Source organism: Seriola dumerili, unplaced genomic scaffold (assembly GCF_002260705.1).
Source record: "Seriola dumerili isolate Sdu_G_001 unplaced genomic scaffold, Sdu_1.0 BDQW01000226.1, whole genome shotgun sequence".
NCBI lineage: Eukaryota > Metazoa > Chordata > Actinopteri > Carangiformes > Carangidae > Seriola > Seriola dumerili.
The window spans coordinates 5,634,107-5,647,107 of NW_019174481.1; positions in this window are offsets into that span (position 1 = coordinate 5,634,107).

The window sequence follows — 13,001 nt, forward strand, 5'->3', positions numbered from 1 at the left end:
ATTTATAAACAATGTAAAGGTAGTTAATGAAAGTTTTTGTCACAACTGGGTGAGGTACATACTTTTCCCATTAGCTCCAGGTATCTGCCTCTTGCGAAGAAGGCTCCTGTATTTTCTTTGAAGACTTAACGTCTTAATAGGACGCGCAGTTTGTCTGGGGTCAGCGGTCATCTCTGTGTGGTCACCCTCAGTGACTGTCTGCACGACAGTTGTTGACTGAACGGGAAGTGGTAACGCTAAAGATTTTAATTCTGTTCTGTCTCCAGTCTCAACAAAAGTAAAATCCTCTGATGTGGCGCTCCATGTTACGTCAGGAGAAGCGTCTCTGTTGGATGAGGTTTCACTTTGTGATGCATCTTTTGTCACAATCCCATCTTGTGTCCTTAATTTTTGAATTTCATTCATCAAGGCTGTTAGGAGTGACCAAGGCTCCTGGGTTTCCTCAGAGGAGACGGCACCGGTGTGGACCGGTTTTCCGGTGGGAGAAGCAGGAAAGGGTGGAGCGTTGGGAGACTCTTTCTGCAGGTAGCTTGTGTCCAGGCGCAGGATGGGCGGAGCGGCTCTGGAGTCCACCTTGGAGCGCAGAGCTGAGATAACAGATCGATATTCTCCCTCTAGCTGATGTACTGAGGAGTCCTCTGTCTGGAGATGACATGTTCAAATACAGTTTGATATTAAGCTTCAGATAAAACCACATCAAGAGATTATAATCAGTCATGCCTCCTTTTTAAACACAAAAGGTACCAGTGTTGATGTCTGATGAACTCCTCCCTTTAAAATGCTCATGTGTAATAAGTCTAGAAAGAAGCCTGCTCTTTGATATTGGAAGGCTGATATTAAGTTATCATTTAATCTACTCATTTATCCATTATTGCATTAGACATTTTTAAAAGAGATCAAAACTGTGCTGTGTATGCAACATCGCCCTTATTTTGACATTTTTGAATCAATCTACCTGTAAGAAAATGTTGTGCTCCTGTCTCGTTGGTGCGGAGGAGACGTCTGTTGATGTGTCAGTGTGTTGTTTGTCCAGGTCTTCAGCCATGTTTTTCAAGTATTTCTCCCAGTCATCCACCAAAGGGCCCACCTCTTTGAACAAGGCAGGAGGAACTGGAGAAGGACTCTGCACTTCAGGCACCACAGCTCCACCTAGCTGTTCTGCAAGTAATAAAAAAACCTGTTACAATAGTGATCCTCTACACAATTTCTTAATATACCAATGCACCTGAAAAGGAAAGTTGTATTGTAGGAAGTCACTGAGTGTTACATTTTATAAGTTTTCTCTACATTTGGATAACAACAAGCTGTCACTTCTGTACCTTCAATCTGTGTGAGACATTGACTCAGTCCCAGGTCCCTTCGCTCTCTGGTGTGAGTGAAAGCTGTGCTGTAGATGTGCTCCACCAGCTGAGGCAGAGTCTGGGTGAAGAAGGTCAAGTCCACCTTGTCCCTGATGTAGTCCTCGGCCCTCTGGAGTAAATCCAACAGGGTCTGCAGGAACGAGCGCATCTCTAGAGAGAGTGAACAGAAGATCAGAAACCTCCAAAAGATAGATTGTACAGTATATTTGTGAATTTAAAGTAGTTCTTGTTCCATATTCATCGATCAGAGCATTTTTTAAATTTTTACTTACGACATTTCTTGAAGCGGGTGAGGCATTTGTCCTCAGCCATTCGGCTGCAAGTGCTGGAAGACTGACCAGGGGGGCAGGTCAGGGTGTAGAAGCGACAGAGAGAGCTGAATTCTGACCTTTGTTCCTCCTCTGTCATCTCTGTTGTCTTTAGAAGCTCTGGACATGTTGGCTCCCGACTCCCAAATGACTCTACAAAGATAAGCATTGATTGTGGAATTGTTGATATTTTAATACTTAGACATAGGGTGTATGTCAAAATATTATTTTATGGTTGGTTGGTTGAAACTCACTCTGTATCTCAGCCTGAATCCAGTCAGAGAAAGCAGAAACCCGCGTGTAGACTCCAGGCTTGCCCTTCTCTCCACAGCCATCTCCCCAGGAAGTGATGCCATGGAGTTGGAACCGACCTGAAATTCGATCTTGGTAGATCAGAGGACCTCCAGAATCTCCCTACAGATGACAGAAAATACACCGAAAATGAAAAAAGGTGGTTTGTTCACAAAAATTGCAAATTTTCAAAGACGTTTGGATGTTGCTGAAAAGTTTCATCAACAAAACAAAAAGCCTTTTACAGTAAATTAAGAGCATGTCGCTTTGGTAACTGAAGACAATTCCCAAATAAGACCTGACAGATCTGAAAACACTAACTCTTAGAAATTGATGTTTTTCTGCTCACCTGACAGGAGTCGATGCCTCCGGAGAGATAGCCAGCACACAGCATTGTGTTGGTGACCAGCTCTTTGCCCAGGGCACTCTTACAGGTGCTCTGAGGCAGCAGGGGAACCTTGGCCTCCATCACCACGTCAGCAGATGGGCCGTCTGTCAACGAAAAAAATGCAAAGCATTTAGACAAATTTGGTAAGTCTTCATCAAAAGCAAGCTAGCAGAAAAATGATTTATAAATAGCTCTAAAGTGAAAATCCATGTCCTTTATCCTCCACTCACCCTCATAGAGGGAGCCCCAGCCTGCCACCAGACATGGGCTGCCAGTAGGGGGCTCCATGCCAGAGGGGAGACACACTGGGGTGACGTGCTCAGACAAGACCACTGGTGATGTCAGCTCCACCAGGGCTATATCGTTGTTAAATGTCTTTGGGTTGAACTGCAGAAGGAGGAGAGAGTTTGATTTACTGGTTGATTGATTGACTGACTTCATGACTGACTGTTCTGGATATTTGAGCGGTTGACCGGTGGTTACCTTAGGATGAGGGATGATGCGGTTCACTTTGAGAACTTGTTCATCTGGGTCAGTCTTGGTGATGTCAAACTCCCCCACCACGGCCGTCCAGTAGCTCTCACTACGGCTGCTGCGGAGGTCAGAGAGAGGAGTGAGAGGGGTAGGGGAAAAAAAAGTACAATAATTTCAAAGCTAATCACAAATCACAAATCTTACTATAGTTGCAGGAGACAGTGACGCATGCACACTTACCCAGCAAAACAATGTGCAGCAGTGACCACCCAGGAGCTGTCCACCAGGACCCCTCCGCACATCAGGCCGCCATCTAGCTGCAGGTTGACCAGCCAGGGCCAGCTGCCTGGAGGAGCAGGGGAGCCGCCCACAATCCTGGAGCGAGGCTGCGTGATGTTTTGCACTGCGGACGACCTCTGACCACACACTGCTGCTGGGACAGAGAGGCACTTACAGTTAAGAAATGCAGAAAAATGTTTTTTTTTTTTTTTTGTGGACAAACATTGAATATTACAGCCATGTAAATGAGTGGAGTGAAATGTTAGCCTAGTGCCTCAGAGAGAAATAAGAATAATCTGTATGAATGCACGTATACTTGTTTGTGATCACATGTATCTTCTCACCCTGTGCATGCGTCTGCGTAGCAGGTTCCAGGTTCTGCATTGTGTTAAGCAGGCTGCACTGGAGGACGCGGGCGCTGCAGCTCTCACCCATGATCCTGATGCAGCTCTCCTTGTCCAGTTCACCAGGTGGGCAGCGATGCTGGTAGTATGCACAAGCCTGGCTCAGAGCCCAACTCCGCTCTGCTTCATCTTGAAGCTTCTGGGCCTTACTGATGATGTCACAGCTGGGCTCTGATAAGGCACTGGCAGGAGATGCTGTTGAACGAAAAGGGGAGAACTGGGAGTTAGAAACGCACCAAGATATCACTGAGTGGTGACACTGAACAATTTGGCACAAAGATGCTCAAGAATGAAAATTAAGAGTAATGATGTGCTTACAGCAGGAACCAGACAGTTGTCCACAGTCCTGAAACAGACAGGGAACACAGCCCCGGCAGCCAGCCTCAGCCCGACTTCTCTCAGATGATGCCCGCTCGAGAGCGGACAGGGCACTAGTCATAGCGGCCTCGAGGACCACAGTACCACGATCGGACAGTGCTGCAGGAGAGGACAGGAAAAAGGAGAAAAGAAAGAATGGAAAATTAAAAATATTAAAAATGTGAGACAAGCTAGGGAAGAAGAGGAAATCTGCAGAGAGAGAGAGAGAGAGAGAGAGAGAGAGAGAGAGAGAGAGACGGAAGACAAAGACAAGTAAACAGCAGTGCACACTAGAGCCACACTGATAGACGAGCCGATATGCAGGTCTAGCAAAATCTGCATATGTTGGCTGATTGACTGCGGTACAGAAATGGCAAAGATAAGTTTGAAGTGATGTCTCCATCACATAGTTTATCAGTTTTCCCAGTCAGAACATATCTTCTAACCAAATTTAACAGCTTCTCATCCAAAAATCTGATGCAATGATTAGTGATCAGTGTCAGACTCTAGGATCTGACAAAATAAAGACAATGTATAATGAAAAATGGGCTAATACAGGCTAATAGGAAGGACATCTAGGTCATTACATGGAAGACTGTCATTTGCTGTGGGAACACTATGTGTGTATGTGAGCATTAGCATGAACTGGTGCAGCTTTCTGGTATGTGTGTGAGTAGCCCCCTTTTTCTCATGCTGCTCTTTGAGCTCATTGGCAGCGTGTTAGGGAAGCTAGCTCACGCTCAGCGCACTGGTGAGGCTTCTAGAGAGACACTTCAATCGGGCCGCCGACCATGCAGCCCCCCTCTGTGCCGCGCCACATCACAGGATAGGCCACTAACAACAACAATGCTGATTGAAGACTTAATTAGAAGGCCAGGGCTGAGGGGGCAGAGGCTGGCGGGCAGGGACAGGCCCTAGGGGCACGGGCTGGCAGCCCTGGGGCGGCTGGGACCCCGAGTCCCTTGTTCTAAACACTCCAAACACACACTGCCATCACCAGCCGCTTGTATGAAGGCTCTGCTGTACTCAGCACTTCAACCAGAGAAGGCCAGAGGTCCTTCATCACTGTGCTCTATCTACTGCAGCATTTGACAAGTTACTCTGCAGCAGCTTTCTGACAACCGTGTCTGAGAAAGTGCAAAAATGACAACAATGCAGACTAAAGATGACAAAACATGCAGGTGATAACACTCCTTTTCTTTACTGCTCTGAAGACAGTTTATGTAGTCCGTGCTGAAATGTAATACGCCATAATAATGAGTTCTGGTGTATAACAGTGTGTTGAATTACTACTTTTAAGGCTGAACACCTGCTGCTCCTCACTAAAACACCTCAGTGTATATTCCTCCAAACAGGAGGGCAATCATCCAACTTAGATAAGAAAGTAGGTCTGCAACACAACTCAAAAGTCCAAGGGGTTTGTACATGTGTCCGCTGTTCACCCAAAACAACTTGCAACAGATGTTTGACACTCACAAAATGAAGCTCACAGCGTTGAGATTAGTAGGGTCACGAGATGTTTGAGATATCAATGCTTGTGAAGCATCACAGCATCACCAGTGTTATTTTACAGGGTTCCAGTTAATGATACATTAAATAAAAAGATTAGCATTTGCCAACAGGAAAATCTGAAGCTCGGTTTTATTCAGTCATTTTTAATTGGTTAGCTCCACGTCAGAGGATGTTTGTAAAACTCGTGCTTCACATGCTGAGATCAGATTTCATAACTATGGTCACTGGCAGGTGCTGATGTAGCTACTATTAACATAAATTGCCATGACTGAGAAACAATGAGAAACCACAGCAGGGTTAGAAAGATGTACCTTTGAGTGCACTCTGGGGCATCCTGTAGACCTCTCTACCTGCCGGGGCTCCCAGCAAGCAGTCCAGCCCCATAAACAGCAGTGATATCAGCAGCAGCATGGCGTCAGGGCATCAGACCTCCACTCGACAATGACAACAAGCAGACACGCAGGAGACACGCGGGACGACTGAGGAGGATGCAGAGGTGCTGGAGATGAGGCTATCCTGCGGTGTTTCCAGGTCCGTATTGTCTGGTGGCTCTCTGCAATCTCTAACTGTCTCCCTCCTCCTGTCTCTCTGGGCTCTCTCCCACACTGTGGTGCAGGGCATCTGTCTGTAAGTTTACTTAGAGGAACAATAGGTGCCTGGAGTGGTCCCTGGTATATATAGAGTCCCCAGGGGAACACCACTAAGAGGGAGGGGGGAGAGGATAGGAACGAGAGAGCGAGAGGGAGGGAGGAGGGAGAAATGCTCCCATGGCCAATACACAAACAGATGAATTCATTAAGACTGTGACAGCAAATCGGGCGCAACTTGCCAAGGCTGGACATTACAAAGAGGTTTGGTTCTATGAAAGGAGACAGAGGGAGGGAGAGAGAGAGAGAGATACAGATAGGGAGGGGGGAGAAGGGGAAGGCGGAGTGATTGGCTGGGCAGCAGGGAAGGGGGTGTTGTTTGAATTAATTAATGTGAGAGGAAGAGGGAGATAGTTATGCAGTTAAGGATATGGGCTGATGTGACACTGGAGTAGAGGAATGTACAGCGAGGGAATCGTCGACGAGCGCCTGAATCCAAGAGTCAAAGCATGAGCGGTGCGAGCTGGTTGAGTGTGTGAGAGAGCGGGAGAGAGGGAGAGGGAAGTGTCTGCCATTCTGCATGCCCCTCAAAGAGGGCATTGTCCCCGGCGTCCCTCTGAGGATGCCCACATCAAAGCCGTCCCCCGGGCATCACTTGGCCGCCGCTTCCATTGATCACTTACAGTCTTTTATCCCCCCCATTAAAATATTGTCAGTTCACATCACTTTTGTCTTTCTCTGCTGAACTCTGCTTTTGTTACATAAAGATACATTAAAAGAGTGCTTATGAACATGATGGAGTTTTCAAATCCAGAGGAAATGCATTTAACGAATTAAGACATTTTTTTTGTCTTCGCGTCTCACGTTTATTGTCAGCATGTTGGATCTTTCTTGTTATGGCACCTGCTGAAATTGCAGTCTCGTCTTTTGGATTTACAGTTCAAACAATAACATTATTGGAGCTACAGTTACTTAAACATGTCATAGTGAATGTGCAAACCAAAAAAATATTTTAATAATGGTGAATGTACCTAAAAACCAGGATATTGACTCAATTTCACCATATAAACTTTATGTGAGAGAGGAAACAGTGATTAATGTAAAATTTTATATTGTACAATCACTGTGTCTTTTTAAGCGTTCCAGCTAAACAGAAATATATCACAGACAGCTCTGTATACAAGGTATGCATACATACAATACTGTACGCAGAATAAATCAGCTGGGTAAGTTTGTTTTGTTGAGATCTCCTCAGTATGACTCTGTCAAAGAGTCTGCATGTTACTCTTTTAACATCGATAAAAAACAAAAAACAAACACACAAAAAAACGTGTGATTCTTATTTTTCAAAAAAAATTCTGATGCAATTCAATGCATATTATTGTTATATTATAGTACTGTATAATAAAAATGTCTCTGCAGAGTGATTCAGGCATAAAACTGATATAAACAAAATGTTCTTTACGTTCACCAGCAATAGACAGGGGCATGGCCGCAGTCTACATGGACACAGAAAGAAGTCTGTGCCGACCAGTAACCCAAAGGAGGAGCGCAAATTGGAGTCAACTTTGAGCCAACTAACTGGCTGAACGATAAAAAGAGCGGCGGCCGAATCTAGCAGGGCATTATCAAAGAGAGCCGTCCACTGCTGCCACAAGCCAGCGCTGACAGCAGAGTTCACACTGACAACAACATACAGTACGTGTTAGAGAGTGTGTGTGACTGTGTGTTTATGTTTCAGGCAAAGTTTGTGCAGCCGAGTCTTGTAAAATTCAAATGCTTTGATGGTGGAAACACTTGAAACAATCGGAGATGATGAGGGGACAGAGTTTGAGTTAGAGAAGATAACAAAAGAAGTTGAGTTTTATTCCTTTTCGAGCCTTGCTTTCGGACATTTGTTAGTGTGTGTATATGTTTTGTAATGCGCACGGTGCCCCAGCCCCCTCCATGCACCCATAAGACACAATGGCCCTGAGATCTGAGAGCAGACTCAGGCGGAGCGGAGCGGGAACGGCATGGGACAAACGGGCGGCACTCTTTCATTCCTTCCCTCCCTCCCTCCCTTCATCAATTTCCCTTTGATGTCGTTTGATTAATTTGCCTTCTGCTCACCCTTCCTTCATCTCTCCACCAAACATGGAGCACTCTTCCTCTCTTTTCTGCTCTGCCTGCCTGTCTCCATCTCTTCAGCTAGTGATGTTCTACCTTATCTTTCCCGACGGTGGCTACATTTAGTCATTGCCACCTCTAGTCAGACCTTATACGCAAATTATATTTTAGCATTTTTGCTTCAGCCTGGGGAAATTACCTAAACTAAAAAATCAAAACCTAAACTTAAAAAGTAAGTACTTGACTTTCCCAGAGCATCTGCCTTTACTGAAGCACTGATTAGGAATCCAATTACTAAGTTCTTTGGTGGAATAACGACTCTCACAACAGAAAAAGGCAAGCTATTGTTTATCTGAGAGTAAAATATTCCATCAGCACCTCAGAGCAATATTAAAACCTCTAGAAATGTGAAATAACTCAGATCTAAAAGGACTAGAAAACCGACTGTGTGCAATTAAGCTTTAGCATCAATTGGGAGATAAATACACATTACACTATCTGCTACCTCATTTTAGTGATGAAGCTGTAGGTCATTTCATATAAAATATGAAGTCACAAACATTTGTCACTTTTCTTATAGTTCTTCACATTTACTAACTTAGCTACATCATGTGCCTGTGAAAACCTCGGGCCAAAATACCTTTCTGATCTGCTTGATGAATATAAATATATATGAATACCCAGCAGGTCTTTGGAGCCTCTGGAAGCTGGTGATGCCATGAGTCAGAACCAAACAGGATGACGCTGCTTTTTAGGCACAGCTTTGAACACCAACTTCCAGACAATCAGAAGTGTGCCCATTTAAAATGGGTTGAAGTTGGGATTAAACCTAGTCAAATCTAAATAGATACTTTCCAAAACTGTACTTATGCGCCTTTATCTTATTTGATAAACGTTTCAATCTAATTTTATTCTATTTTAATTGTGTTTTAAGATGTTGCTCTGATGCATTTCTTTGCTTTAACTGAATATTTGCATCACCCAGCATTAGGCAAGAAAGTGGGAGTTTATACTCTCATCTGAACCCCACTGTCCTGTGATGCAGCTTTAACAGACACAGGTATAACAGACACAAAGACATTTTAGGATCTGTCCGACACAACAATTGTATATTTTAGCAGTTGTTGTCTATAAGCATAATCATGGATTATCAGCCTCAATTCCAGATTAAGATGGGAACCTTCCCAGCAGAAGGCAAGACTTGATGAATGAGTAGCTCATCCCCAAGGTGATTTGTTTTTTTTTAGGCCTAAGTGACAGATAAATATTGGTTACTGAACTGTCTATGAGTTCATCCTCAATTTTTAGTGAGTATATATTTAGTGGTATGTATGTGTTTCTTAGGTTATAACTGTTAACTATCAAACTGCTTGGTAACATTTTCAACAGCCCATGTGAGGTGTGTGCTTGTGTTTGAAACAGCAGTGACTGGACGAGCTGGGCTGCAGAACTTCATGTGAATGCACAATCTTCTGTTGAACCGTCTGCAAGTGATTTACTGTGGGGTGCACAGGCTCGTCACTGGCTGGCTGCTTGAGCAGGTTACATAAAGAAAACACACAATACTCAGCACAAAATCACACCACAATGAGAACCTGAACAACAATCGTGTTGAATAACACCCAGGTATTGTGTTCAGTTATGAAACCATTTCTCCCATTGTCTCAGGCAGAAAACAATTGAAATCTAGGTCAGTGGGGTACGCAAGGGAGAAGAGGTTCCCAACATTTTAGCACAGACAGACACTTGAACCCCCTGACAATAGTCAAACAGAAGCAGCTCATCTGCACAGGCCTGTATTGGGTCATTGTTAGACATGTTGTTAATTAGATCTATTATGACCTCAACAATCCCATTAACTGCCATTAAATGCACATTAACCACCAACTGTTAAATAATGAAATATTCAGTTTACCTAAATGGAGTGATAATGATGATATGGTTGATTAGGCTTCTGTGGAAACACTGCTCAGATCATTTTGTTCCTTAACAATTAAACTACACTGTTCCTTTGTTTAGTCAGGAAATATTATATTTTTATTGGACAAAAGCTCATTGTGAAACTCAATCAAAAGTAGCATTAAGAAATAAAAAGTTTTATAACTAAAATCAAATTCAAATTTACAATAGAGTTGAGGTGCTGTTTGTAAGTGATTATTTATGAACACAAAGAAAGGTCCTCTGTCTCCGTGGCCCAGACTTAACATGGGGTGGGGCGCTGGCCCAGAATGATGCGTTGATAGTTAGTGATACAGAGAGGCTGCATCTTTGTACTTGGCGCCTCTATCCCCTGATTGGCCACAGCCCCTCTGTCCTTTTGCTCTGTCAGGCAGTAGTGGGTAGATGTGTTGCAACTACTCTACATCTGCTGGTGGATGTCCCTGCGGCCTCGTGTTTACTCTATCCAGTCACTGGTGGGTACGACACAGCCTCACCTAAAGCCACAGAAACAGACTGAATCGTCTATTTGTTACTTTATAACAGGGCTGCAATGCACAATTATAAATAATGTAAAATCATATTCTATTTTGCAACAAACTAACAGCAGGACACTGGTGCATTGCCAACTAAAATTGTCTGCTGTTTGAAAACGGTCAGCAAGATGCTAGTGTCAAGTACAGTAAACATGTTATTGAATAGTAGGTGGTAACACAAGGAAAAGGTGCTCACCATTGTGTGATCCTGTGCCTTCCCTCTGAAGCAATGCCCCTGTTGTGACAGTATGTCCACGTTTTGCTTTAACTTGTCCAGCTTCCATGTGCATACACTTACCTGCTCAAACAGTCTTTCAGATGCCAAATACTGACTAGCTCCATGTTGTGGCATCTGATATATTGTGTGTGGGATAGCCTAAAGATGGAGGATGAGTAAGTCAATATAAAGGCAGAAGTTGGTTGAATTCTAAGTGTGGAAACTGTGAACTAAACTTACTGTACTAAAAACAGTATAATTCAGTAAAAAGAGTAAAATAAGTGTAATTCTGCCTTTATAGCCAAACTTGGCAAATACAGTTGTTGTAACTCTGGTCTAACAGAGGTAACTGCAGATTTTAAGCAGAGAGCAGACAATAATCACTCTATTGTTCTTGGTGTGTGACATGGGTTCAACTACTGGTTGAATATATCTGAGTATATCGGCTGAGAAGGGAGAAAAAGACTACATATAGTGATTGCAGTCAGCTGTAGCTGATTTGAGAAGGCTGACACCTAGTGTCACAATGATGAAACTTCTTCTAGTAGAATTGCCGGTTAGTCTGGTAGAGAATGATCCTCTGCTGGGACTAATGTTGTTCTGAATGATCTGAGTTTACACTGGATGCATGGATGATTAATAACCAGAGTAAAAAGAGTAACGGGCTTGTTATGGTCGTGCCTTTGGCAGGAAACATTACTTCTGCTTCATCAGTAAAGCTTAAAGTCAGCTGAATAACATTAAACTGTGGCTAACTTAACTGTAGTCTTCTTCTTGTAGTTGGAGAAATTAATACTTAGTAGCTATTATAGTAGCTAATTAACCAGACCAGTGTTAGGCTATCATATATTAGGCCTACTGGGTAAAAGTATTATAATGTTGCCTAGGAAGCTATTCCTGATATGAAGTGTGGGAGGTGCAGGTGCAGCAACATGTTCCTAACGTTACAGTTGTATTGTCTTGGCTTAGGCACGATGTGGTAACTTGACCTACAAAAGCAATCCCAATAAACAACGGTGTGTAGCTTATTCTACTTTATATAACTGTCCAAAGCAATAGTGCACATTGAGAAAAAAGTGAAAGTGAAAACTTTTACTTAATCCTGGTATCTGGTGTAACTAGCTAAGGTTGAGATAAATTAATCTAGTTAGCTAATTTAAAATTCGCTCAGCCTAGCTAACTGTGAGTTACTGCATTAGCTGAATACCCAGTTTAAACTAATTACAGAGTCATAAAAATGATGAGTAATGTGTGCACTATATATTTATAAATTTAAATATAGGTAATGACTTTTCAATATGCCGAAGAAAAAGACAATTTAAAATATAAAATTCCCTGCAACAATCAGTTATAGTAAACATGTTTGTCAGGTGGCTTTAACATTAACTGGACTGACTAGTCATATTAGGTCAGGTTAATACTAGTTTAATACTATGTCATATTTTTGAAATCAAACATTTCAGCATATACATTATTTAGAAAGATGATGACTGTGAAGAATGTAATTGACTTGTGTGTGACCTGAACAGGAAAAGGTGGTAAACTGCACAGGCGACCATGACATGAAACTACAAAAGGCCACATGGAGGCAGCATGGGACACAGATAAGAAATGCTGATTAACCTCTCTCTCTCTCTCTCTCTCTCTCTCTCTCTCTCTCTCTCTCTCTCTCTCTCTCTGTTAGTGATAGTTGTCATACCCAAATCAAAATATGGTAGTTAAATGTGTGTATGTGTTCACCTGATTATGACTTGCACCACTAACTTATATGATTCAAATGTCACAAAACAGGTTAGATGTCTAATGGAAAATATGGCACAACATATGGTACAATAAAGATGTAGTAAAATCTCAAGTCACAACAGCACTCTGTATCAAAACAAACAGTAGAGTGCCTCACAGCTGAAATATCAAAAGGGGGTATTCCACTACTGTGACCTGTGCTGTGCCCTTTTCTCTCTCTGTGTCTCTTTCTTAGGTCTGTCTGTCTGTCTGTCTGTCTGTCTGTCTCTCTCTGTCTCTCTCTCTCTCTCACACACACACACACACACACACACACACACACCTGCAATCCCCCTACCAAAAATAATGCAAGAATTTAATGAAACAAACAATAATGTTGGGTCCTTGGTTCCTACTGACTCTGTAACATTTATGTGTTATTCTCTTTAATTAAAAAATATTTTACTCATTAGCTGTTGCTCATCTTAAAAGCAGCATTAGTGTATAATTACTTATTA